General features: G+C 53.9%; 1 protein-coding gene across 2 annotated transcripts in view; it reads right to left on the reverse strand.

Moving 5' to 3' along the window:
• The window catches only part of LOC306809188 (ATP-sensitive inward rectifier potassium channel 12), a 58,206-nt gene that overhangs the window by 22,500 nt on the left and 7,893 nt on the right, over positions 1-27,813 (reverse strand). Inside the window, exon 1 of one of the 2 annotated variants that reach the window (XM_079320471.1) lies at positions 10,219-10,900. The exons of the other annotated variant lie outside the window; for it this stretch is intronic. The gene's annotated coding sequence lies outside the window, so the exon portion shown is untranslated. Of the gene's footprint in view, positions 1-10,218; positions 10,901-27,813 lie in introns of those variants that run through there. 2 annotated transcript variants of the gene reach the window in all.

Consider the following 27,813-nt stretch of genomic DNA (forward strand, 5'->3'; position numbering starts at 1 on the left):
AGCGGCGAGGAGGAGAGGAGGATTTCAGCTCCCAACTCAATCTGTTGGAGAACTTGGCCTGCTCCCCGTCAAGCTGAAAATAGCACACATGTAAGGACGCGCACGCAGTGCTGGCTGTGTCCTCGCCGAGCGCTTCCTTCCTGCTGCGCCCCCCGCAGCCCCCCGAGCCCCCCACGGGGGCAAAATGCTCTTTAGAGCATCCTTATCTCAGAAATCAGGGCCGGCGCACGGATGTAAGATCCTTTCACCTTCAGCTGCTTTTCGCACGCCCCGCGGGGTCCGGCGGCGATTCCCCGCCGCTCTCATCTGGAGCGGGCGCGGCTGAGCGCGGCTCACGGCGGGAGCTCGGCTTTATTAGGAACAGGCATCTGGCTTCAGCCCTGCCTGCAGCCCCCGCTCGGCCTCGGCACCAGGATGGGGCAGAGAGCACGCACCAGTGCGCAGGCGGCAGGAACTTCCACAAGTGCCCAGATTTTCTCCTGATTTTATCTCCCGGCTTCTATTGGCGATGGGAGAATGAAGCCCTGGCGCTCCGCTGCAGCAGCAGGTGCTGCCCGGCCGGGGTCGAGCCCCAGCTCTCGGAGGGACGGGGAAGCAGCAGAGCGTGCTGCAAGCTGGAGGATGGAGATAACCCTGGCAGCAGCCAGAGCTGATTCCTGCAGCGGAGAAGGAAGAAAAGAGGCTGAGCTCCCCACGGACATCAGGCACAGGAATAATGGGAGAGCTTTGTCGGGACATCGCTGCAGCTCTGAGTACAGCTTGTGCAAAGTGCTGCTCCTCTCCCATCCCTGTTGGGAATACCTCTAAAGAAATGTTTCCCTAAAGGGCAAGTATCCAGGGATGGAGGAAATAAAGGAAGGAGCCTTATGGGGTGGTGACTGGGGGATCTAGGAGCTGCAAAGAGTAAATAACACCAGGGCTGGGGAGGGATATACAGGGATGTACACGGATGTACAGGTGATCCACATGGAGCGTGGTGTTTGGAAGAGGGGATTGTTAGGAACACACAGGTTGTTCTGTGCTCAGGGTAGTCAGGGTGAACTATACACACACTGTGGGGTGATTCCCTGTGCAGCAGGAGCCAGCAGCCCTTCAGCTTCCAGGATGTCCCATGTGCCAGGGCATGGCTACACAGCAGCACCCAGCAGAATGGGCAGTGCCTCGTGAGGACACATTTCTTCCCCCAAATTTCCACTCTGCCAAGGTTCTGCTTTCTGCCAACAGTGGCCTCATGGTGCAGCGCTTGGCTGGGGACAGCAGCAGGACACCAGAGACTATCAGTGGCTGACATTTAAGACCACACTCACAGCACACCAGATCTGCACCTGGGCATGGCCAAAACCTCTCTGCTTCCCAAAACCCTCTGAGGAGCAGCGTTAGCCAGCATGTGGTATCAGCTCTCCTGAAACAAAGCCATTGTGGTTGAGGCAGGATCCTTATTAATTCTTTCCTCTCTTTAATTTTTTTCTCAGTTCCCTTTCCCATTGCTCAAGCAGGGCTTGGTAGGGCCCTGCTGCTGCCAGCCTGTGTTCCTGTGGCATGGTGCCACTGCTGCTATTGCTCTGTGACACAGGGATGTGATTTGGAGTCACTGGTGAGATCAGAGGCATGCAAAGGGAAGGGAGCCATGGATGGAGCAGAGACCCCCAGGTGGAGGGCAAGTGGGAGGTGGGGAGCACCAAAATAATGGCCCATCAGCACCAGGCAGTGGACTGGGAGGGATGCACGGGGGGTTCCAGCCCCATCCACCATCCAGCTGGGGGGATGGAGACAGGAAACCACCACTTCTTGAAACAGCTTGGGTGAAACATCCCAACTTCTCCCCAGACACCATTCCTAGGGATGGACCACAGGGAAAAGAATAGGACAAGACATCCCACAAAAAACAGCAATCACCTTTCCCACATCTGCCAGCACCACCTTCCTCAGCCACCCATCACCAACACACTCCCTTCACCCTCGGGTCATCCCACCACCTTCATCCCCCAGCACCCTGAAAAGCACCATTTTCCCCATCACAGCCCACATCCACCACTCCTGCAGTCCCCTCTAGCACCAGCCCTGCAGCACCAATTGCCACTGATGCCATCAATGTGTCCCCAGCTCCGGGGGACCCCAGGCAGGGGCCAGCACACACAGCCTGGGTGGCTCCAGGCATTGTTACATAAACACCTGGGCCCGGGACTGTTTGTGTTTGTGCTGGCTTCAGCCTGTGCTCCTCAACCCTATTTGCATAACAAATAATTAATAATAATTAATGACTGGGAGAACGTTGTGGGCTGCCAGATTGTGCTAATTAGTGAACAAATGCCATTGCACAAGCGAAGGCAGGCGTCACACGGCCCCGTGTCCTCACCAAGTGTGACAATGTCCTGTGTGACTCTTGGCCCTTCTGGGGAGGGGGAGGAGGAGGAGGAGGCAGTGCTGTGGGTGGTGGTGGGGTGGGTCACTGGTGCTCCCGGGGGTGCCCAGGCACAGCACCCCTCTGTGCCTGCACATGTGGCATCCCACATCATCCCACAGCACTCCACAGCATCCCACAGCCCCCCACAGCATCCCATGGCACCCCACAGCATCCTACAGCATCCCACAGCATCCTACAGCATCCCACAGCATCCTGCAGCACCCCACAGGACCCCACAGCATCCCACAGCACCCTACAGCACCCTACAGCACCCCACAGCACCCCACAGCACTCCACAGCATCCTACAGCTTCCCACAGCATCCCACGGCACCCCACAGCATCCTATAGAATGCCAGTGTCCCACAGTGTCCCACAGCATCCTGCAACATCCCACAGCATCCTGCAGCACCCCACAGCATCCCACAGCATCCCACAGCATCCTACAGAATGCCACAATGTCCTACAGCATCCTGCAACATCCCACAGCATCCTGCAGCACCCCACAGCATCCCACAGCATCCTACAGAATGCCACAGTGTCCCACAGCATCCTGCAACATCCCACAGCATCCTGCAGCACCCCACAGCATCCTGCAGCACCCCACAGCATCCTGCAACATCCCACAGCATCCCACAGCCAGCTCTGTGCCCTTGTTAGTGCCTGGGACAACACTCGGTAATTGTCTGGCGATGGCGCCGCTCCACATCATTAACGAGCAGACCAGCACCAGCTCATTAAGGAAAAGCCTTTGCTCCGGCAGCTCAGCAGGCAAATCGTGCTGGGGACACTCTGACCACAAAGTCCCTTGCAGGTGGCACCCCCTCCCTGAAGCTGAAAGCACCAAAAATTCCCCCTGTGCCCCCAATGCTGGAAAACACGAGGAGTGAGGATGTGAGTGATGGTGTGACCTCTTTGGTCACTGGGACCCCACACACCTGCAACTGCCTGGGGGGCTGGGAACATGGAGATGAAAGGAAGGGAAAAGGGGAAAAGGAGAGAGAAAAGAAAAAGCAGAAAAAAACAGAAGGGAAAAAGAGATGAGAGGGGAAAGGAAAGGAAAGGAAAGGAAAGGAAAGGAAAGGAAAGGAAAGGAAAGGAAAGGAAAGGAAAGGAAAGGAAAGGAAAGGAAAGGAAGGAAAGGAAAGGAAAGGAAAGGAAAGGAAAGGAAAGGAAAGGAAAGGAAAGGAAAGGAAAGGAAAGGAAAGGAAAGGAAAGGAAAGGAAAGGAAAGGAAAGGAAAGGAAAGGAAAGGAAAGGAAAGGAAAGGAAAGGAAAGTTTTCTTGTCTTATATCTGCTCAAGCACTGACTGCTGGTCACACATGGGAGCACTGGGAGCAGTGGGATGCTGGAGTGAGCAATGGCCAAAGCTTGTGGATCTGTGTGGCCAGAGGCAGACTGGGAGCAGGGTGCCTTCCTCCCTGGGAGAACAAGGGATGGAGCAGAGCACAGCCCTCCTTCAGTCCCCTCAATGAAACTTTGCAGGTCCAACTCAATTTCCCCAATCCCTGCAGTGTCCCAGACAAGCCCTGGATGCCAGCAGAGCTCTGGGGCCGTTCAACCTCACTGCAGCTCCAAAGCAGCCCCTGCTCTACCCCCCAGCAGAGCAGAGCTGGGTGCAGTGATACTTCACTGCCTCTCCTCTCCCCCTGTAATTCCTTTGCTCTGCTGAATTGATTCCCCTTCAGCACCACACATAATCCATTGCACTGTAATCACACGGGAATTTTAATATCTGATGTATTTATAAGATGCACTTAATTCATCAGCCCCTTTAACCACACTGTCATTGCAGCCTTCAGCACGGTGGGAAGGATGACTCGCTGTCAGATGGAGATTAGCTGGCCCATGTGTGTAACGAGCTGCAGGGTGTTCTCAGCCCAGCTGAGAGCCTCACTGCCAGATCCCACCCGACTGGGGAGCAGGATCCCACCAGGCCAGGTGTCCCAGCCCTCCAGGGGATTGTGCCAGGGTTCTGCTGTGCTGCTGCAGAGACACAGGGCAGCACCATCCAGAGACTTTTCCTGAACATTGAATCATCCAACAGGTCTGAATTTGGCAGAAATGAACAGCCTGTGCTGGGGTGAGTTTTATCCCTACAGCCCTAGCACTGGGGGCTCCCCAAAGGGCTCCCTAAGGTGAGGAATCCACATTCAGATCCCATGAAGAAAGTAGCCACTACTGAAGGCTTATTTTTCCTGGCATTTGTTTTGGTGGCTCCTTTCCAGCCGTGTCCTAAAAGGGAACCAAAGGCCTTTGAGTCTCTTGCAGGGAGCACAATGCAATGATTTTCCCAGCCCAGGCAGGAGGGATGAGCTCACTGGCGTCCTTGGTTCCCCCCAGCTCCAGGGTGTGGGGTGCCTGTGCAGCACAGCAGCTCCTTGGGGTGCCCAGGAGGGCAGCGGGCTCTGCAGAGTGCTGGGTGGGCTCCATCTCACCAAGAAATGCCAGAAATGCCAGCTGAGCCTGGCAACGAGGGGCAAAGGGGGACAGAAAAGGGTGGTCTCACTGCCTCCATCCCTGGGGACATCCTGGCTCTCACTGGTGGATGACAGCAGATATTTCACACTGGAATCCACTGGGAATTCCCACAGCCCTGCAGTGACTCCGTGCTGCCTTGTCAGGGCAGGTGGCACTCACAGGTGGTGGCATTGCCCCCATCTCAGCACTGGCCAGGAGGCACCATGGAGCACAGCCCAGCTGCTGGGGGCACAGGATGGCCCTGCAGGAGCAGGAGGGGCCAGGGACTCACCAGGGCCCCACAACACCGGGTGACCATTGGGACACAAACCCTCCTGCTGTTCCCAGTGAGCTGTGCCAGAGCAGGGCTGTGCCAGAGTGGGACTGTGATGGCATTTCAGCTGGAGAAGGAGGACCTCCAGCAGAACCACCCTGAGCCCCTGGGCTGCTATCAGCACCCTGAGCCCACCCACAGCCCTCGGGCTGCCAGGGCTGGGTCAGATCCCAGCACTTGGCAGTGGTCAGGCACAGTGACACACTAGTGACACACTGGTGACACACTGGTGACACACTGGTGACACACTGGTCCTCCATCAGGCCACAGCCATGGCACAGCCTGGCAGTGAGGCCTCTCCCCACAGCTCCCTGCTTCAGCTCCCTGTGGCTCCCTGGGCACTCAGGCTGGGGACATGAAGGGTGCTGCAGCCATCCTGATGTCCCCCCATGGCCCAGGCCATGTCACACACGCTGCAGAGCTGCTCCGAGTGCCAGCAGGTTCCTGTGCCCATGTGCCAGCCCTGAGTGGGGACACCAGCTCTGGAGGCACAGCCTGGGCTGAGCTGGAGCATCTCACAGCCAGGGTTCTCCGAGGAGCTGGTAATTCCCCATCCCCTCCCCATCCAGAGAGTTCCTGGCACCGGCTCCCCACGGGATGTCACAGGCTCCTGCCTCAGTTTCCCCTCCTGCACTGTGCTCTCCGAGAGGGCAGAGACAGGACTGTGGGTGGCAGGGGGTGCAGCAGGATCTCTACCCTGACCTCTGCCTTAGGACCAGGGCAGGGCCCTCTCTGCTGTCCCCATTCCCAACCCCTCCTTCCACAGGGGGAATTCTGGCCCCAAGGTCACTGACAGAAGGGGCTGGGGGTCAGACACCTCAACCTCATGCCCAGCCTGCCCTACCAACCACCTCCTCCAGGTCCTGGCCACTCCCTGAAGCTCAGCCACCCCGCAGGTGTCCCCCTCCCTCCCGCGCTGTCCCCAAAAAGCCAATATCCCGGGAGATGGGCTCGGCGCTGCAGCTCTGCCGGTGGCACTGGCGCTGAGCAGAGCAGACACTGCAGCACGGACGTTATGTAAGCCCGAGCCAGCTCTGGGGATGTAGGACACCGGGGTTATCCCCGGGCCCCCCCGGGGCTGCCACCCCCACCCCAGCCCGCCCCAGCTGGGGGAAACCCCCCCAGCCCAGCCCACACTGCACGGGCTGCAGGGGAGCGGGGACAGCCCTTGGGGTGTGTGTGGCCCCGCCATGGGGCACACGGTGCTGGCACGGCGGTGGCAGAGGGGGGACAGGAGGGTTGTGCCGCTGTGGGGCAGGGAATGGGATGAGGGGCGGGTGGGATGGGGCTGGGAGGCAGCGGGTGCTGCACCCACATCGCACTGAGTCCTTCTGGCCTCTCCAGGGCTCAGGCGGGCAGGTGAGAGCCAGGGAAGCAGCCAGGTGGGCAGGCTGTGACTCCCGGGCTGTGCCTCCCTCGGGGTGACTCATGGAGCAGCACGAACACGGCCAGGGCAAAGGATCCAGCCCTGCTCCCTGCCTGCTACATCTCCATCCCCGTCCTCACGAATCTGGAGGGTCAGCATTCCTATAGACAGCCTTCCTGGGGCCAGTATCCCTGTGACAGCATCCCAGCGTGCCTGGAACAGCATCCCAGAGAGGAACATCCCTGTGCCTCCAGCACGAGCTGGGGAGGCACGATCAGGGTTTCCCAGAGCTGTAGGGAAGATCCGGGACAGCCCCGGCATCACCTGCCCTGCATCCCTGCGGGGAAATGGGGGAGAGGGGTGGATCAGCCGGCACCGCCCGGATCACCCGTCCCCAAAACACCTATCCCCCGAGCCGGGGGCACAGCAGTGAGCAGGCAGTGCTGGCAGCAGCGGGGCTCTCCGGGATCAGCCTTATCCTGGCTAACAGACCACCGGGATGCCAGCAGCATCCCCTGCCTTGGTGCAGGATGGGGACAGGGACAGGGAGCCCACGGCCCCACAGTTATGTGACTTCTCTCTGCCTTTCTGTCAGGCATGGTCTGGATCTGGACATTTCTATTCAGGGATTTCGGGGGGGAGAAAAGCCCAGGCTAAAGGTCCCAGCAATGGGAGATACCAGAGCAGGAAATTAATGTTAATTAATTCATAATGACACTGAGATAGTGATACCAGATGCTTTAAAAGTCCAACAGGGGAAATCTGAAAGAGCTTTGCAAGAAATCCATCGCCCACCGGCAGTCCTGCCTCGCTGCAAGCTGGGAATGAGGGAGTGAGCTGGGAACTGGGATCAAGCTGGGGCTGGAGAACCAAGCTAGAACTAGGGAACAAGCTAGGAACAAGCCAGGAATGGTGAAAGAGGGGCACATCCCTGTAAGGTGACAAAACCACAGTCACCCAGAGCTGTGGAGAGAAGCACCAGGACACCCCCTGCCTCCTGCCACCACACTCCCACCTTTCTCCCTTCCACCCCAGCTCAGAAGCTGGAGTGGAGCTGGAGTGACAAGACACCCACTGTGTTCTGCTCCCTGCGGTGCAGGGGCTTCTCATGGCCCCTAATGCTCATTTTTTCCTCTCCTTTCCTCCATTTCAGGCACACCAGGTTCAGGGCAGTTGGCTGGGTATGGACTGGGCACTCAGGAGCCCACAGGGACATGGAGGGACAGACTCATGATCTGGGACAGGGACACAAGTCCTTTTTGCCAGCCAGTAACCCCAGGCTTGGAGGACAATTCCTCCCTCCTCATCCATGCAAGCCAGCCCTTGTCCTGCATTGCCAAGCTCAAACCTGGCTGGACTTTAGCCAAGGGGTGCAAAAAATCCTAGAAAGGAGCTTGAACCTAGTGCCACATCCCTAGGGCTGGGATGCCAGAGCCAGCGCTGGGAAGGGTGCAGCCATGAACTCTGCAAAAACCAGGGGCAAACCCCTGGGCTTGGAGCTGTTTTTCTCCTTCCCACACTGCTATAGCAGCACCTGCTCCCAGAGGGGACCTCAAAACGGGGGCTCAGTGGGGTGGCCGAGGCCAGGCAGGGCCTGGCTGTGGCAGAGCAGGGTGGCACGGCCAGGGCACGGCGCTGCCATCGCTGATTACATAAGGTGCCCCCTCCAAGTGCCACACACCCGAGGTGACAGGAGAGCAGGACACAGCTGTCCCTCCAGCAACCCTCACAGGGACAGTGCTCCCACTCTTTCTGAGGACAGCACCCCCAAAACTGCCAACCCGGCCTCCTTCCCCCTGCACAGAGGGTGGGAGAGGCTCCCGTGTCTCTCGAGAACATTCACGCCCGAAAAGCCCTAAAAGCTGCCAGGGATGGGGTGGGAATGCTGAATTCCAGCTCCCCAACAGCTCCTCTGAAGTTTATCTGCAGCAGGAACGATTCCTGCTGCGCTGCCATGGAGGGAGAGGGGAAAACCCCACTGGGAGCACCACGGAAAACTACAGAGCACCACAGCACCAGAGTCTGGCCCACACCAAAATCCCACCCCAGCAGCTCCCAAGGGATTTGCCATAACCCCCAAGGGCTAAGGAAGAAACTACTTGGACTTCACAGGTAAAGCAATTCTTTGGGTAAAGAGCAGCAGAGGTAACACAGGATTTCAAAGTGTGTTTTGGATCAGAGGCAAGAAGTAAAGTGGCCTTTACGGTGCCTTCCCCAGCAAAGCCAGAGCTTTATTAAGCTTGTCTGGCATGGACGGGAATGCTCGCTGTTATTCCAGGCCTGAAAAGAGCAAGCAAGGATTTTTGATTTCTTTTTAATTTTTTTTTTCTTTAGTCTTGTTTTCATTATTTTCTGGTGGCTTCACTGCTTTGTGCTGACACAAAGGGAATTTCACCTGCTGTTCCAAACAAAAGGCCCTGGAAAGTTTTGTGGAGAAGGGGATGAGGGGAAGAAGGCTTGTAGAAGCAAAATGAGTTGTTGCAGGGTTTGCTGTGAAATTTTTTTTCACAGTAACCTGTAAAACATCTCCAGCTCTTTGCTGCTTGCAGAAGACCTGGCACCGATATGTGAGTCCCCTGTCCCCAGCAGTGTCAGCCCTGGGATGGGAACAGGAAGGTCTCAGAAATCGGGGTGGATTTGGGGTGCAGAGGGAAGGCAGTGGCACCGCTTCCCATCTTTTTCACGGGCAAAGTCACTCCACGCTTTCTAAGAACAGGAAAGAAAAAACCCAGCCCTCGTTTGCTGACACCACAGCAAAACAGGTGGTTCAAAATCACAAGTGCTAGGGGGGGAGAAAAAAAAAACAAACCCTATTTGGCGATTTTTGTTCTCATATTCACTGCAAAACTATCCAGGAATGCTGCTAAATACACACCATTTTCCCTCTCACACTCTTTGCTCTATAATTAAGAGAGACTTCTAAAAATACAAACGGCCTCGAGCACCCAGTGAAGGCGTGCAGGTGCTGCTAACTGGAGGCACTTTAGTGCAGCTCATTTTCTGGACAATTTTACTCGCCTGGCTCGTGCTCAGCGCCGATACTATTACAGTGATGCAATTCTGCTGCTGCTGCTGCTGCTGCTGCTGCCGTGGTCGCCTCTCTGGGCTTTTCCCCTGCGCTTTGCAGTTTGCCTTGGAAGCCCCCCCAGCCCTGCAGGCTCACCCCAAGCGTGTCCCCACTGGGAGCTGGGATAAGAGGGTCAGGTTGGTGTGTGTCACACTGACATGTGAGCATCCCTGTGTGGGCATGGAGGGGCACAACCCCGCGTGGGCATTGCCCAAAACAACCGGTGTGCAAAAGTTTTTTGGGTGAGGAAGCGAGCTGGCTCCAGAGGGGAGGAGGAGCACGGAGAGGAGCCCAAAAAGCAGCAGCAAAGCCTCGGTGCTGGCTGGGCAGGGAGGGGGCCCATGGCACCGGCACGGTGACGCCGCTTGGTAAAACATCCTCTCCCCCCCCAACCAACTTGGGGCACAGGGGTGGGGGGGAACTTCCCCTGTGGAGCCACCGCTGCGAAACTTCCCCGTCTCATTTCTCCATTAGGGCTGCAATAGGTGGAAGTGATTGACTCACTATGAGACTGCTGTTTTTGCTCTGACTTGGGATTAAGACGGAGCTGGAGGAGCTGTCGTGGGCAGGCACCGGAGCCGGCACTTACCTCTCACTGCATCCAGCCCCTCTGGCAGTGGGGCTGCAGCTCCTGGAGAGTTAGCTGGCAGGGCACCCCACATCCACTCGGGTTTCTCCCAGGACCGACGTTCGGCTGCTGCTTCGTAGGCACAGACCCAACCCCTCCATTCCAACCACAGGGAGAAAGAAAAATATCTTCTTCCAAAATAAAAAAAAATTAAAAAAAAAAAAATAAAAGGAGGGAGATTAAAAAAAAAAAAAAAAAAAAAGGCAAACACGCTGTTTTTTCTTGGTTCGGTTTCCCCGTGGAGAAAAAAAAAAAAAAGAAAAATAGATAAATCCCAGCGGCCAAGAGATCCAGACTCAGGTGAATTTAGCTTCAAACTCCCTCTGCGCTTTCTGAGCCTTCACCCTCAAATGGGCTCTGGAAGATGCTGGGGGACCCATCGTTGCCAAAGTGTCATCAAATATCCTTCGGGCTCAACTCCGCTCCTGCCCGGGGAGGGTGCACTTCTTCCCTTCTTCCCTGCTTGCTGCGTGCTGTGGAGTTGGCAGGGACCTGCCTGTTCCAGCCTCAGCGTGGAGGGTGGGTGGGTTGGTTGGTTGATGTGGGTTGGTTTTCTCTCTCTCTCTTTTTTTTTTTTTTTTTTTCTCGCCGCTATTGGTTTTCTTGCTATCTGATCCTGAGCGAGCGCTGCAGCTCGCCGCTTCCCTGCTTTTTTTCCCCCCCCCAGCTCCCAGGCTTTTGACAGGGAATGAAACACAGACACCCAGTGAGACAGGCTCCGGCTTCTACAAAGCTCCACTCCCTCCTGCTGCCTTTGTCCGTGAACAGCAACTCCTCCAACTCTGCCCGTAGACACGAGGGAACCTCTGCATCAGCACTTTCCTAATGGCTGCTTCGCCCCAGCCCTTCGCCCCTTCTTCTTCTTCCTCTTCTTCTTCTTCTTCCTCACTTCCTCTCCTCTACCTTGATGGCTTCCTCTGGCTTTTTCTAGCCCGGCTCCGGCAGCCCCAGAAGAGGGAAGCATCAATCCTTTCCCGATGGATCCATCTCAGCTCGCCCGAGCTGCTCGGGGGGCAGCGGCCCCCAGTCCATCACCGTCCTTCCTGGGCACCTTCCATGAAAAATCGATGGTGGGACAGCGTCCCTGAAGGCTTCACTTTGGGATGGGTTAAGGGGCAGGGGGCTGCATGTGTGGGGAGGAGATGGGGGTAGAGGGAGGGCTGAGAATTGGAGCTACTTCTTTTTATTGCAGGCGGGGATTTTTTTTTATTTTTTATTTTAAAGGTTGATTGGAGTCCAAGTTTGTTTCTTTGGTGGTGAGTATTATTTTAAGCTGTTTGGGAGGCTTTAGGTGTCTCCAGGTCACACTACCCTTATAATAGCAAGGCCTTTTTGGAGAGGGTCAGAGTGAAACCTTGCTCCAGCAGCCTGTTTCCCCGCAGAGGGGACCAGGAGGCACAGGGATGCTGCAGTGGGCTCACAACCCCGGCTGGCTCCCAGCCAGAGGGAGATGCAAACCAGCCACCGTCTGTAATTTTTGCTACACTTCCTCCACACTCGGTCACCCGCGAGATCCCAGGGCTGCTGCCTGCTCCTTTTTTGGGGATTCACAGGGCTTTGTTAAAAAAAAAAAAAAAAAAGAAAAAAAAAATCACAGCCAGGAGACCTCCAGCCCCGCCAGCGATGCTCGGCGCTGCTCTGCGTGGCTGTCACGAGCTGGCAGGTCACAGAGAAAACATAAAGCCCCCAGAACACAGCACATGAAGAGGCTGCTTCCCTCCCTGCCCTTTGGCAGCCTCTCCCTCACTTTTCCTTGACTCCCACCACACATTTGGGACCAGCAATTCCTTCCTCTTCCCTTCGACAGCATCCTGGAGCAGTGATCTCCTGAGATGGAGCACTGTTCCCTCACTGCTCCCAATCACCCCAAACACCAGAGCACCTCAGGGCAGTGCTCCCTGTGCTGCCTCCACTCCCCTCTCCACATTGCCTTGTCCTGTCTACCCCATTCCACAAACCTCAGACACACTGAATTTTACCCAACACCAAAATCCCAGGATGAAAAGCACTGCAGGGCCTTGCCCCAGCCCTGATGGATACTCAGTTAGCAGCAGGGATTTGGGATTTGAGGATCAGAGAGGACACCAGCTCACACACTGGGCATGGTGGTCTTATGCAAGACCACCCAGGGACAACCTGGCCCCAAAACACTGCTCCTTTCTGTCAGGCAGCCCCTCCACAGGCCAGCTTGTTCCTCCCTGATGCCTCGTCTGCTGTCACCCCACCATGCCCATGGAACACTTCCCAAATACCTCCCTGCCCCAATGCCCAGGTGCCAGACCAAAGTTCCTTACACTCCTTTCAAAAATAAACACCATTAATACACCCAAAGACTGGCTGCAGAGCGGGGGTGGGAGACTGGCCATGACCAGGGGCACCCACTGGGTGAGTGGAACAACTTCAGGGTCCCCAGTCCAAGGCTGGGGCTGGCTGGGAGGGCTGAGTGGAACTGGGCAGCCACAACTGACCATGCTGGTGGCTTATCCCTCTCTCCTCAGGAAATGCAAATGGATAGCATGGGACTTCCATCTTGCTAAGCCCCAGATCCCCCAGATTCTGCTTTTGGGCAGAAGCTCCCCAGGTTTTCCCATCCGGGCTGGGGAGAAGCTCGTTGTCCCCTTCTGTCAGTGCAGGACACAGCCCTGGGGACCCCCATGCCCCCTGGGCTCCCAGCCAGGGAACAGCTCCAGCCAGGATGCCCCAGGCCATGTATGGCCACTCTGTTAGGAATTGTCCAAGTGAGGGAAGGAGGATGAGGGATAAAACGAGGGGTGCACCGGCGGGGTCGAGCCCTGGCGAGCGGCAGCAGCGCGGCTGCGCAGGGCCAGCAGCGAGTCAGCAGCGAGCCATTAGGGCTAATTTAATCAAGACGGATGGCCCGATTGGAGGGCTGCCGCCCATAAATCCCCCACTCCCGCTGCATTAGTGTCAGGGCTCCCAGAGGAACAGGGGGAGGTGCGGGGGAGCGGCCGTGGGGAAACGTGCTAAGTCACCCGTCCTCCCGATGGCACCGGGCTGCTCGGAGAGGATGCCACCACCCTGTCCCACCGTGGGGACACAGCCCAGCACCCTCCAGCCCTTCCGAAAACCTGGAGAGGGTGGGATTCCGATCGAACTGGGTTTGCTGAGCCACAGAAAGTGCAGGGCCGAGGTTTGCTCCCATGGGCATCTCGCCCATTTGCTCCAATGGTTTTGCAGCAGGAGGAAGGTGGGGTGCTGGGGGATGTTGCATTGCACTGTTATGGGTTATGTTAAAAATTGCCCTGCCATTCCTTTGTCCCCTCTCTCTCTTCCCCAGAATGAGTTGGGAAATAAACTGCTGGAAATTATCCCAGGAAAAGGGAGCCTCTTTATTTTTTTACATTTGTCCATGTGGATTTCCATTCTCCTCTAGTCCGGAGCTAGCTAGGGGACTGGAGAGAGGAGGAAATACCACAGGGTGAAATAGGCTTGGAGCCCCATTGTAGGTCCCAGTGTGATAATTGAGATTTGGAAGTACAAGCTGAGAAAACTCCAAGGTTATGGATGCAGAACCGAGCAAGATACACAGAACTCAAGCCACACCAAACCACAACATCACTGCAGGACCATCCCCATGGAATACCATCTCCTTTCTCCCAGCACCCCACTCCCTTCTGCTCCTACAAAAGCCCATTTGCAGGCTCAGGGTTGCCATCTGATGACCCAAACCACGTCCCCCCATCCCTTGAGCAGCGGGAGCCACACGTGCGGCCGCGCGAGCCAGCTCAGGAAATCAGCTCCCATCCATCCAGGTTAAAAATAGCCGTGAGCTCTGCCATGGGCACGCCTCGCCCTGGCCGAGCCTGCTCCCTCCTCTCCTGCCCTCCCAGCCCACCCAGCCCTCCAAGGGTCCGGCTGCTGCAGCCATCTGCTCCGGCTCGGCCAGGCCGCCCTGTTGGCCAGCAAAGGGATGCCGGGGGCCAAGTCCTGGTGGGATTTGGGAAGCCAACGGGCCAGGGGATGCAGCAGACACAGGGAGGATGGCATGGGTTTGTGGGCATCACTCTGGCCTCCGGAGCGCTCACGGAGGTCGTGGCAGGGGAGAAAGCAGCCCCGTGCAGAAGAAAAGGTATTTGGGTTACCAGGGGATCTCAGCCTGGGAGTGCAGTCAAAGATGTCCAGGAGCAGTTGGATGATGGAGAGAGGGATGCTCAGACCTGCCCTCCATGACCAAGAGCTGTATGGGTACAGTGGGAGCACAACCAAAAGAGCTCAGGGAGGCTGAGCATGAAGGCATGAGGGGCAGAGAACTGTGACACTGCCGTGGGTTTATCTGGGAATAGAGGAATGCACATCCCTGTGCACCTCTGGTTTCTGGCTGTGCTTCAGCAAGACCAGGAGGGAGGGCGGGCAGGGAAGGAGCCTGACTGCCGGCAGGAGGAGCGCAACAGCTGAGATCTTTTGATTGTGGTGCTTTTTTGGCACCATGAGCGAGGTCCTGGGGACCAGGAACTGCTGATGGGGGCAAGAATTGGCCATTGCCATGCAGGAATGTGAAGCAGCTCTCCATAGGTTGGTTGCACCATGCCCAGCAGGTCTTGCCCTCTCAGCTCAGCACCTTTGTGTGCACTCACCCAGGAAAGAAAAATAAAGGATTTGGCCTGAGGAACCATCAGCCAGGAGCAATAATCTGTTCCATGAAAAGCCATGGAGCAGGTGAGCCATTCCTCCCCAGAATGGCTAGCACAGGGGGAAAAAAAAAAGACATTTGTATTTCTGCCAGTTGACAAAATGAAATGCCACTTGTAGCCAGTGAAACTCTGCAGATTTTGCTAATGAAGGACTGTTCCATGGAGCTTCCAGCTGGATCCTAGCCCTAGCCACAACACGGACACTGGCAGTGTCCCCGTCGCATCCCAGCACTGTGCCACGGGCTCAGGCTCACTGCAAACCCCTCCCTGCCCCACAGCAGGGACAGATCCCACTGCCAGCTTTGCTCCCACCCTTTGCTTCCCTGTGTTTGCCCTGGGGATTGTGCTGCTGGGATAGCACCGTGTCCCTTGGGAGGCTCTGACATATCTTAGGAAATTTTCCCATTCTACTCAGCTTAATTTCACCCATTAGAGCTTGTTTCAGCAGGGTCCCAAGGGAACATCACTCCCCATCCTCCTCTGACTCTTCCTCTGCTTCATGTGCACACAGCTCACCCTAGCATGGCTCAGCCTTGCTCCACCATGAGCAGTGCTCATATCCTCCAGAAAACATGATCCCCCCTCCACAATCCCAGAGGATTGCCCAGCTGCTCGTGATACACTTTTTAGGAGTTGAAAGGTGCTGACCCCTCCCTGCTGCACAAAGAGAGGCCCAGCCCATGGACAAACACTTGAGGAGACCTTGGCCAGTGTATTTCATCAGGCCAGAGGTGGGAGCCTGCTCCTCACCCACAACAGAAGAGCAAAAATAGAGCTAGTCTGGGAAAACCGTGCACCCTCAGCATGCCACCAGTGCAAGACCAGGCCAGAGAGTCCATCAGTCTGGGATCCTGACTGGACATGATAAAGCAGGAGGAAAGAAGCTTATCTGCTTCTGTCGTGGCCTGCAGTGTTTGGGGGAGGATTTGGGGCAGCAGATGGGAATTCCTAGACTTTGTGCACAATCCCAGTGCCAGCTCCATGGCCTGGGCCAGTTGGGATGAGCATAGCTCTGGCTTTTTACCATGGGATGCTCCAAAGGGAACAGCAAAGGGCAGCTGCCCTGGGTGTTAGTGTAGAAACACATAATCACAGGATGACTATATGCAGGTGCTGTTATTGAAGAGCTCTGGGAATCAGGAGTACAAACCCAAATCTGACTCTGACATGGATTCGAGATGGACATGTTGTTATTCCCTTTTCATTATAGAACTATATATTAATTTTTAAACCCATATTGTTCTATTGTATACATTGATCTTATCCAAGCATGAATTCTTGTCATTTTCATCAGATGCCCCAAATATCCTTTCTCATGATTCTTGTTATGATTATATCATTTCTCATGATTCTTATTACAATTAAACAATAATTATATTCAATTACCAATCATTATATTTAACAATCATATTTTTTATCATATGATGATTACCCAGGTGCAGACAAAGCTCAACATTCATTCCCAGGGCCTAGTTTCCTTTCCCAAGCCTACCAAACCCAACCTTTCTTTCCATCCCCTGAATCTATTGTATACAATTCCCATGTTTTAGAAACATTTGCTCACAGCACCCAGGAGAAACCACGGAGCCCTTTCAGCTCTCCTCACTCCATGACCAGTCCTTTCCCTCATCCAAAGGGTGGATAATTTTAGGAAGGGAGGAGGAAAAAGCAGCAGTGATGAGCTGACTGATGGCTGCTCACAGCAGAACCCAGCCTGGACACCCTGAGGGTCACACAGGCACCTCTCACAGCCCAGAGGTTTGGCTGCAGCCAGAGAGCCCAACTGGATCTTACATAAATGACCTGAGGGCAGTGCAGATGCTGCGAGGCCAAATCCCCCCGGCCCGGGCAGACGTCACCTAATCAGCACACTGGCTTCTTCCCAAGGCACTCTTGGGGCTCTCAGTAAATATCTTATGTAAGCACCTCTGGCCTGGGGCTGGAGCCAGTGCAGCCATGCCATACAGCCATTCCCTGCTGGACAGAGGCACAAGAAGGGGCCTGAAGGGGCTTTCCCCAGCATGGATCTGTCTCACCCCCTTGGTCCCATCAGCTTTGCCAGAGGAGGCTCCAGGAAAAGCCCTGGTGTGTGGAGAAGAATTCCCCATCTCCAAAGGCAAAAAAAGACAGAAGAAGGGGTCAAAATGACAAATCACTTCTGCCCCCAAACTATTTGTCCTCCAGGACTTGGTAGCTGTGCACAGAGATGGGAAGAGCCCAACAGCCCTTCCTTCAAGGCCAGAGCTCCCAGCCCAGCCACAGCTGGCTGGACCATGAGGCCCTTCAGTGATGGAGACATCACACCAGGACAGGAGACTCTGGCAGTGCTCAGCTCCCACCACATGGGAAATTCCTCCTCTCAGTCTCCCCCAGGAGCAGGTTAGCCCCCAAATTTCTCAGCACTGCCAGAGACATGAAAGAGAGAGAGAGACAGAGAGAATCCTCTTTTTCCTGAGCAGCCTTTGGGAGACAACTGGAGTTGGGAGGCTGGAGAGAGCCCATGGATGGGGGTACAAGCAGCTGGGCTGGGGCATTAGCAGGATGCAGAGGATGGATAAACTGTGAGCATCTTCAGCACTGAGACATCTTCAGTCACTCCAGGCTGCTCAGCAAGGTGAAAACTGTGGTGAGGGCTGTGCTGGCAGATACAATTTCCTCCCTCTTTCTGGGCTCACATCTTCAGAGAATTTACCCACAGTGGTTTTGTCCAAAGAAAATCCCAAATAAGTGGCCTCAAGCCTCACTATTGCCTTTACTGTCAGCACCAGCCCTGGGGGACTTGCCCATCCATGGGATGTCCCCAGTGTGCTCGAGCAGGTCACACGCGAGCTTGATGGGCTCAGGATCAGCTGGAGGATGCTCGGGGGCACAGACAGCAGACAGGACTCGACCCTTGCCAGCCTCCTGCTCCTCTCTGACAGGTCACAAACGCTGCAGCCACTGAAAACCCACCCACAAGAGGCATTTCACACCCGCCCCCGCTGCTAAATAAAGCAGCCCCAGCGTTTCTGCACCTCCCGGGGCAGTGCTGGGCACCGAGCAAGGTTAAATCCATCCCTGCAGAATCAGCACCAGCAGCTCCTCCATCAGCACTGGAGCTCAGTCTGAGCCAGCCCTGCCACCACCAGCCCCAGGCTGGAGAGGAAAAGAGACAGGCAGAGAATTTGGGACTCACTGCAGCTGGCAGAGGGGAACATATGCACAAATATTTGTGCTCTCCTGCTCTTGGCAAGGCCTCTTTGCCCAATGCTGGCAGCTCTCAGGGTTTGGGAAAGGGCAAATGGATCTGGCCAGCAGCTGCCTCGGATCTGGGGATGGCAAAAAAGGCAAAACCTTAAGGATTGCTCAAGTTCTGTCCTCAAGCACGCAGCACTAAGTGGCACTGGGCAGCTGCAGGCACCAGAGCCAAGTGCTTGAAATTTATAGAGTGAAGAAACACTCAAAACTGGCAAAACCTCCCCAGTTTTCACACTCTGCTCAAAGCCATGAGCAAGACCTGCACCAGACACCAGGACTGTGCCAGGGAAGCCAAGAGGCCAGTCTGGAACAGAGCTGCATTTTGGGATCACCTGCCTAGGATGGGTTTTTGGAGGGTGGAGTCTTAGGAAGTAGAGGTTCAGTAGTGCCCAAGGCCAGGCTGATGAAAGGCTGAGCTATTCTTTGGATTGTGGAGCAAAATAAAGCTGTACATTCATATGGAAACAAATTATATTTAAGTGAAAGACTAAATTATAAAGGTTTTTTTCCATGAGCTTCAAAGCAGTTTGTTCAATCCAAAAGGAGCAAACTCCCCACTGGGTAGTTGCACTCATTTGTAAATCACAGTTCTCTAGATCATTTAAAAGACATTTTCCAAAGCAGAAGAGGCATTTGAAAAAAAAATAAAAATTCCAAACAGAGCATTCTGACTCTTCCTGAAAACTTCACATTTCCAAAATCCAAGGTAAAGCAGAGTGATCTCCCCAGTTGTTTCTCTCCCCAGCTGGTGCAATCCCATGCAATTCCTGAGCTCTGCATGGCTTTGGGATGGGTGCCAGGCTCTGCAGTGCTGCCAGATCAGAGCCACAGCACCCAGCAAAGCTGAGGGCAGGCAGCTCCTGAAAGGGGGAGGAAATGCTCTTTCCCTTTTCCTGGGGTGTTTATCCCTGTGGGATGAGCCAGGGAATTCCATTTGGGATGAGGGGCTGGCACAAGAGATCCCATCAGGTGATACCTGCTGCTCTGGGATGCTCCAACACAGCAGAGATTGCACAGAAGGGGTGATTCCCACATGGAGCTGCTGTGGAACTTCCTGAACCCCTCCTTTGCAATGCACAGGTGGCACATGCACCTTGCATGGGGATGCCAAAGCAGGAGGCATTGCACAGGTGAGGTGGAAAACCCAGGGAAGGTGTGATCCAGGACTCTGGGAGGACAGAAAGCTCCTCCTGCTGCTAGAGCAGCCCATTCCTCACATCCAGTGCCACTGGGATGGGAATTTGGCTGTCACCAGCTGTAAATGCCCATGGCAGGGCAGAAGTTGTGCATGTCCTTCCCTAAGGACTGCAGCCAGCAGGAGGGCACTGCCTGCTATGCCAGCACAAAGATGCCCCTTAAGAATTCCTTTTTTCTTCCTCCATTCTGGATGCTGGATGATAAAAAACAAACCAGCAAAACCTTCCCAGAGCCCAGTTCCAAGCAACCTCTAAGCCCTCACACCTCCCAGGATGTCAGCAAGGTTCCAATGTAAATTATTGGCTTGGTTTATCAGAGATCACACTGTGCCTCTCCCCAGGGGATCTTCCACTTCTTCTCCATTAAGATAAAAAGGAGAAAAGTTTTAAAAGCCCACTGTTTAACAAGGCAGCTGCAGGGAGGCTACTCGACTGATTGAGTTTTTACCTGGTCCTTACAGGCAAGCTCAAGTACTTAACATAGAAATGAGGTTTAGTCACAGCGAGGCATTTGGGATTAGAGCTGGCTGGAGAAACTCTGATGAAACCACGTTCCTCCAGAATATGCACTCTTGTCAAAATTGAAATGCTTTGTGAGATTGAATAGGTTTAGCCAGAAGTTCATTTCGCAAAGAAAATCAGGGACAGGTTGCAGGAAAATTTGTTGCATGAAAAAAGATGTTCTTTTTCTTTTGAGCCATGCTGAGGTATATGTTTTTGAAGAGGCTGTTTTTTTCTTTTTTGTTGTTGTTGTTTTGAGGGTTTATTTTTAAGTCATGTATTGCTCAGGGAGGAACCTGAAGAACTATTTTCTCTCTAATGACAAGTTTACCCAAACTCAGCAATTCCCCGCTCCCTGCTGGCTCACAGACTGGTAGCCCTGAAGACATTTATGGCTCTGCAAGAAATTCTTGCTATCAGACTCCAAGGACAGCACGACTCAATAAAGAGAAGCTATCAAATCCCACCTGGAGTGATCTTGGTGAGGCAAGGAAAGCCAGGCAGGACCAGGGCAGGCAGGGAAACTGCAAACAGCATCAATGACCTTCACTAAGGTGAGTCCCCAGCAGCAACTGGGAATTTCTCACCCCAGTCCCACACCTTTTGAGGAGCATCACCCCACTGAAAATAAAGAAAGGATGGGGAAACCCTCAACATGGAAAAAATGGGTAACTTCCATATGGGTTGACAGATCATGGGGGTTTCTGCAAACCTGTTGTTTTCAGTTTTCTAACTGTTCTGCCAAAATCTGGCATTGCTCCTGTTAGATAAACCTGTTACTTGAGTCTCTTGGTTCAAGTTCACACTCTTGGGTCTGACAGGTAAAGCCTGGGCTTCTCCTGTCTGAGACAGCATCCTGGAGCACCTGCTTAGGAGGCAGGGGAAGGTGCATTGGGATTTCACAGTGCTGGATCCAGCAGCAACTCTCAAACCAGCCACACGGATTTTGCACAGCCCTTCCCTCTGATCACACCCAAGGGACTGCAATCACCTCTAGGCTTATTTAGCATGTGCCAACAGCCTCCTCTGCTCAGCTTCAGGAGGTAGGAACTCCAAACTCCCTTAGATTGGCAGCAAGCTGGTGTCTCAGCAGCCTGGAGCAGGTAGGCTCAGAGCAGACACTTTTCCAAGGGTTGAACAGGCAGAGTTGCTGGACCCAGTCACAACAAAAGATCCCAATTATACCTCAAACTATAGCCCAAAACATCTTCCCCAGGTTGTTGGGGGATGCTAGCATATCTCATACAAGTGGATTTTGGAGAAACACTCAACAGCCCACAGCAGCAAATTCACAGTTTTGCTCCAGCCCTGTTGCAGCCGTTCGAATCCAAGCAGGGTTTGTGCCTGACCTCAGCCTGGGGCTGTCCAGGAACCCTCTGACTACTGTCCCTGCAGCCCCAGCTGTGAGCAAACCACCCAAATCCTGCAGTACTGGGGGGGCTTTGTTTTTGTTCCCCCTCCCCTTGCCTTGGGATGAGAGGAGCTTTATAAAAGACTTCCGCTGAATCTCCTGCCAAGCGGACATCGCCGGCTCCTGCCGTCACATCGTGCTCTGGACACACACTGAGTTTTCTGCCCCAGCTTAAAAAGAACATTGTTTGCAGAACAGAGCGAACAACACGTGAAAATGAGAAGAGAAAAAAAAATTTAAAAAAAAAAAAAAAAGGGAGAGATCTGTGATGTTTGCTGGAAGAAAAAACTACTCATTTGTTTGGACAAGGATTCTCAGCACGTACAATCTCAGGAACAAAAGGAGATGCTTGTTCTCTGCTGTGTTTGTGGGAAGAGTCCTGTAAATATTATGGGGTGTTTGTGCTGTAGAAATGATCTCCAACCCGCCCTCAGAAACTACCAGCACCCCCAAAAGTCCCTGCTGAGGGGTCCAGAGCTCTCACAGCTCCACAGATCCGGACCCTGAGCCCTTTCCTTTATATTCAGTAGCAGCCTGTTCCAACAGAAGTAACTGCAGCGAGAAAATTCCTTCGGGAAGAAGTTTTGGGAAGAAGCACGGCTCCATCTGACCTTGCTGGTACTCAACAAGATGTAGGTCAAATATTTTAATTGCCAAGTCACTAATCCCTCACACTCAGCTCTCCAAAATTTGCACATTGCTGCAGACTTACTGCCTTTGGAAGCCTCGGGGGGGAAAGAAATAGCAGCTGGATTGATGGGGAAGCAATTCCTGCTGAAACACAGCGCTGGATACAACTGCTAGGGATGAATGGCTGTGACTGCAGGGAGAAGGGAGAGGAGCAGGGGGGAGTTGCTGCTCCACCAGCTGCATTTCCAGTTGGATTCAAGGCTCTTCCCACCTTCCCAAGACAGCATCCTTCAGCATCACAGCACAGCTGTCCCAACTGCACAGGCAGCACATGGATACACCCTTCAAAGCTCCCCCCTCCTATCAGTGTTCAGAAGCTCGAGGCAGACAGGAATTTATTTTGATAAGAGCTGAGAGGGTGAAGCAGCCGCGGCGGCGCGAGCGCCTGCAATGCAGCCACCTCCAGCTGCAGCTCCTGACACCTGAGACTCCTCGGGCAGGCACAGCACCAGCAATTGCCTCCCTGCTCCCCAAGGAGTTCAAAGAGACCGACTGTAATTGCCCATGATGGAATTTGACTCACACACACAGAAAAAAAAAAAAAATACTACAGCAGGAATGGCAGCTCCTGGGTCAGGCAGGGACAAGGAAGAGGACCCTGAATGGGCAAGTTCAGACCCTGCCATCAGCAGCTACTTTGCTGCATAATCATCTTCACAAATCCACCATGGAAATCTTTAAATTAGCTCCATTTTCTACCCCTTGCTGCTGCTGGCATCCTGCTCTGGGGTTGCCTCCTGAGGATGCTCCACTCCAGGTGTGCCCAAAGCAAGGTGAGCTTCCCCACGTGTTGGGACAAAAAGCCTCACCTTGGGGCTGGCTTCCCATTCAGGCACAACCAGCATTACTCAGTGACAGCATCTCCAGAGAGGAAAGAAAATGGGGATGGGGCAGTGGGATATGTGGCATGGAAAACCTCACATTTTCAGGTCAGAATTAAAATTTATGTTGTCATCTCTCAGGTACAGGAATGGTCTCGCTCACTCAAACAGGGCTTAGCAGGACATGGCCCTGGCCCAGAGCAGTGACGTTGCTGCAGCACAAAGGGGAAATTCTGATGAAGACAGAGATTGCATCATTAAAATAGAGCGAGTTGGATTCTGCCTGTATATCTACCCCTGCAAATCCCAGACAAAAGATTTTCCAGATTACGTATGCACATTCCTTTCCCTGCTGTCCCATTAGAGAACACACAGTGCCCCTTTCCCAGAGCATCACCCCAGGCATGCAAGAGGCAGGTTCAAAGCTTTGGGGCCCAGGGCTATCCAGGGAAGGAGATTCCCCAGAGAAAGAAAAGACTGTGGGGCTACCCCCACCCACCCCATTTCCCCCATTTTTCAGAGAGGTTGTTTTTGTTTTTATGTGGCAGAGGGAAAGCCCAGGTTGTGACAGCAGCAGCCCTTTGGATTTGATACAAAAGGAGATGGGTATTTTTCCTTGGCTCTCCAAATACTTGAGACACAACACTGTCTGCTGGGGCATCACATGGACACACTTCTAATTCAGTCTCACTTACAAAAATAAGAAGAAAACTTTGATTTTCACTGTTTCTCTTCCTTAGACTCAGTCTCACAGGAGAGTTATCCCCAGTTTTGGGACCCAGGACGATGGAAGAAGCTGTGCCTGCTGGGGTACAAGGTTCATCCCCTTCTTTGCTCCATTCCCCCCACATCTGGCCACTGGGAAGAGAGTTGTTTGTGCAACTACTGCCCAAAGCACATCCCATGGAAAGCAGGGAACAGGTTACAGGGGATGCTGGCCTCTGGAGCAGTGCATGAAACTTCTGTGTGTCCCACAGGGAAATTATCAAGTGGGAGAGTCAGTCTTCACAACCCAAAGCCATTAGTTACAAAACAGGGAAGAGGGCTTAAAGCTCTTATGTTTGAACATGTTAGCTCAGCCCTTTAGGGAACTCCTGATGTGCCAGAGCATCTAATCTCTGCAAATCACTTTTATTCAGCCTTGCTCTGGGTTTTCCTTTTTAATCAACTTAATCTTTATTCATGAGGTGCGTTACTGCATTTCAGAAACGCCCAGATTGTGAACATCAGGCTCAGGGAACGGAAATTGAGGAAACTTGGTGTTTGTTCCAGACAGGGCTTAAGGTCTGGAGCAATTTATCTGGACTCGTGGCAGGCCCTAGAACTCCTCCATGTCCCAGCAGGGAGGAGGAGGAGGAGGAGGAGGAGGGAAACAGCCCAAGTTCTGGGAGGACAAGCACTACACCCCGGGCTGGCACGTGGTGAGCAGCACGTCTCATTGCTATATTTAATCAGAGAGGTCCCCACTCACCCAGCCTCAGTGATAAAGCCTTTCTCTTATTTAAAATAATAAAAAAAATATAATAAAAGATTCTGTGAAAAAAAAATAATAAATTAAAGGGATCAAAGAACCGAGCGACCGGCGAGTGACAGCAACATTGAGGCAAAGAATAAAGGAAGCATTAATGGGATTTCAAGGGGAGAAGGAGGGCAGGAGGGAGGATTTGCTCCCAGAGAGAACAGGGTGCTGTGGTGCCAGGACCCATGACCTGTCCCACATGGGATCAGATACTTATCCTGATCCATCCCTCCTCAGGGAGAGCCTCATGAGGCATTTCTAAACGGGGATGTAGGCAGAGTGCAGCAGGACAGAGCAGAGTTTGACAAGCAGCACAAGCTCCTGGGAGCAGACTGGGACACAGCAGTGCTGGCATTTCTGTTTGGGGAAGGCAGGAGCAATTTCAGTGTCTGCTTCCCTGGAAGCAGAGGGCCATCATTAGGGGGTTGCCAAGAGGGGCTGTCTGAGCAGGATCCCATCCCCACAAAGCAGCCTCAGAGCACCCCCAGTTTCCCCAGTGCAAAGAGCAGCCTCAGCAGCCTGGAGTGCCCTCAGCCTCATCCTCTGAGGATCAGCTCCCCCCCACCATGATCCAAAGGAACTAATGGGATTGTAATTCTTTTAATGAGCTGTAATTAATTAATTACCCTGTTAGCACAAGAGCTTTACATTTTTTGGCAAGCACGGAGCAGTTTTGTAGCTAGAGGGAGGCTCTTCCCCAGCACCATCAGGCTCTGATCGTGGCTGCAGACAAGCTCATTCCCTCCACTTCAATCTGACACAGTTCCCTTTGGGAAAGAACCTTGGAAGCAGCCACACAGCTCACAGTTCTCTCACAAATTACAGACAACCAAGGCACACACATTCATTCAGAGGGTTCACAAATATCTCTTCTGTCAGTCCCTCAAGAACATCCATCCCCTCTGGCAAACTTAACCAGACAAACACACCATGGGCAGAGAGCAAGAGATACAGAGACCCTCCGTGGTCCCTGCAGAGCAGAAATATAATGTGGGAAATTCCAAAAAGCACTGAGAATGAAGCCAGAGCAGCGTCTGATCTGTGTTGCTCAGCACAGAGCCCTGGGATGCTCAGATCCACGCTGCAGCCTCCTGCATGCCTGGAGGCAGGATTGCACCCCTGCACAGCAGCCTCCTCTTCCATGGCTTCTCCATTACCTCCACGCTTAATAATTAAAGCAGCAGTGTAAAGGCATTAAAGTTTCAGGGACTGGCACGTTGAGAGCAAGGCGAAGGGCTCAGGGATAAGGCAAGTGCTGCTGCTGGTTACCCTGAGCAGCTCAGCCCACCAGGAGCAGCTCCCTGCCCCAGTGCCCCCATGGACGTGTCCTTTTCTCCTCACAAACCCTTTCTTCTCAGATCTGCTTTCCAAGAGCATCCACTCCAGACCGTAGGGGAGATTTGCTCATCATCAGGTGTCTCTAAAAAAATCCTAATCGAGGGGGGTTCTTCGCGGGGAGCGCGGCTTTTTATAGCGCTGGCGGCTTTGCGTGGAGCCAGCTCCGAGCAAGGGCTCTGAGGTACCTTTGGCTGGCTGTGGAGGCGGAACAGGAGGCCTTTCTGCAGGAGCAGATGGAGCTGCCATGCCTGGGAGCCAGCCCAGCCCTGCTGCAGTGACAGACTGTCCCACGCCACCTCCCCCGAGGATGCTGCAAGACCCCCTTGCAGGAATTGGGGGAGGCACCGAGGGGCTGAGTGGGCACAGCTCATCCCACCACCACCAGACCCCACAGCAGGCAACCCCTGCCCAGCATCCACCCCGCTTGTTTCCTCCTGTGTATAACCAGCAGGCTGGGGAGGAGGATGCTTCTCCTCTGGTTAGGTTGATCTGGGCAGGAGTACACCATCTTCCCTCTAATCCTCACTCCAATTAAACTAATTGCATCCCCCTAAGTAGCTGATGCTGGTTCTCTGATCACATATTCCAGGGATTATTGGGGGATATGAGCCCCTTGAGTGCAGGGCAGACAAAACTCTTTAGACACATTATTTACTCCTAAAAGACCACTTGAACCCATACAGCCAGGAGCAGAGCTCATCCCTCCATGGAGCAGCAGAAATGTGGGGATGATGGAGCCCTGATCATGGGGTAGCAGGACCAGGAGAGATTTGGGGCTGAGAATGCAGGCAGGAGTGCTCAGACAGCCCTTCCCTTGCTGCATCTGCTGCAGAAATGAAATGCAGTTTGCATTCGGAAGCGCGGATGAGCGGGGCCATCCCACCCGGGGGCTGGGTGTGCCAGGTCATCAATCCTGCCTGACACCGCCCGGGCCCAGGCACAACTGAGCATTACCTTGATTAAAAGAGATGGTGAATGCAGAACTTGGGCCCAGCAGCCTCCCAGGAGAGCCAGGCAGGAGGGTCCCCCATCACCAGCTCCCCGAATCACAGGTGACAGCAGGAGCCACCCTCCATCCTGCTCTCCCAGTGACTGTCCCTCCTTGCCAGGCAGCCAGAGGTTGTTTCACTCATTAACCCAGCACCTGCTCCTCTGAGGATGCTCCTGCCGTTTCAAAGCTTCTCCTGGTTTGTCACCTGCAGACACAAAGGAGCCTGCTCTTTGTGTGCTGTCACCAACAGGTGCACCAGCACCCCTGGTACAGCCCTGGACTGGATCTAATGATGCCACAGCTCACTCTCCTCTTCTACCCCCAGGTTGTTGTCCCAGTTTCCAGCCTTGTCTCACCACTTTTGTATTTCAAAGAGATTTTTGGAGAAGTTTCTTTCATGGAATGATTTTCGGAGAATCCCAGACTGGTTTGGGTTGGGAGGGATCTTAAAGCTCATTGGGTATCAACCCCTGCTATGAGCAGGGACATTTTCTATTATCCCAGGTGGCTCCAAGCCCCATCCAACCTGGCCTTGAACACTTCCAGGGGTATAAATGTGATGCACAGGGATGTCCTGCTGCAAGGACACCTTTCTCCCAGACTGGCCCCATTTGTGCTGGTCTCTCTCCTTCACATCTCTGGAAACTGCAGCCAATTCCCACAGAGACTCTTCTCAGGTCCCTTATCCCACTTGTATTGTTCTTGCACTTGCTTTAGTTTGCTGAACACTAAATATTTTATTCATTGCCTCTCTGGAAAGTTACTGGGGAGATTTCCCAGAACAGGAAATAATCAGAGCTGTGAGCTGCTCCTGGGGGGTGCACCAAACCCGGGGATGGCTCCAACCAGCTCTTTAGGTGTGCTTTGAATGTGCTTTTTTATATCATCATTATCCCTTTTGGTCTGGGTCTTTGACCAAACCACGACTTGTGCTGCTTCAGTGGCACTGCCAAGATCCTCCCATCCATAGGGAGGGTGGTGATCCCTGGTGCTGCTTGCCCACCCTCAATCCACCTCTGCTTTTTTGGGAATGTGCTGCTCATCCCCCAGGCACAGCACGGGGTGCCAGGACCCTCTGGATGACTGAGGACACCCAGCAGCAGGGATGGCTGCAGGGAGGAGAAGGGAGGCTCGTGTCCCTGAGCCTGGTGGCCCCACAGGCTGCCCAGGCTTGCCCCAGTTCCCTGCTGCAGGTGTCAG

The sequence above is a fragment of the Erithacus rubecula genome, assembly GCF_903797595.1.
Source record: "Erithacus rubecula genome assembly, chromosome: 17".
NCBI lineage: Eukaryota > Metazoa > Chordata > Aves > Passeriformes > Muscicapidae > Erithacus > Erithacus rubecula.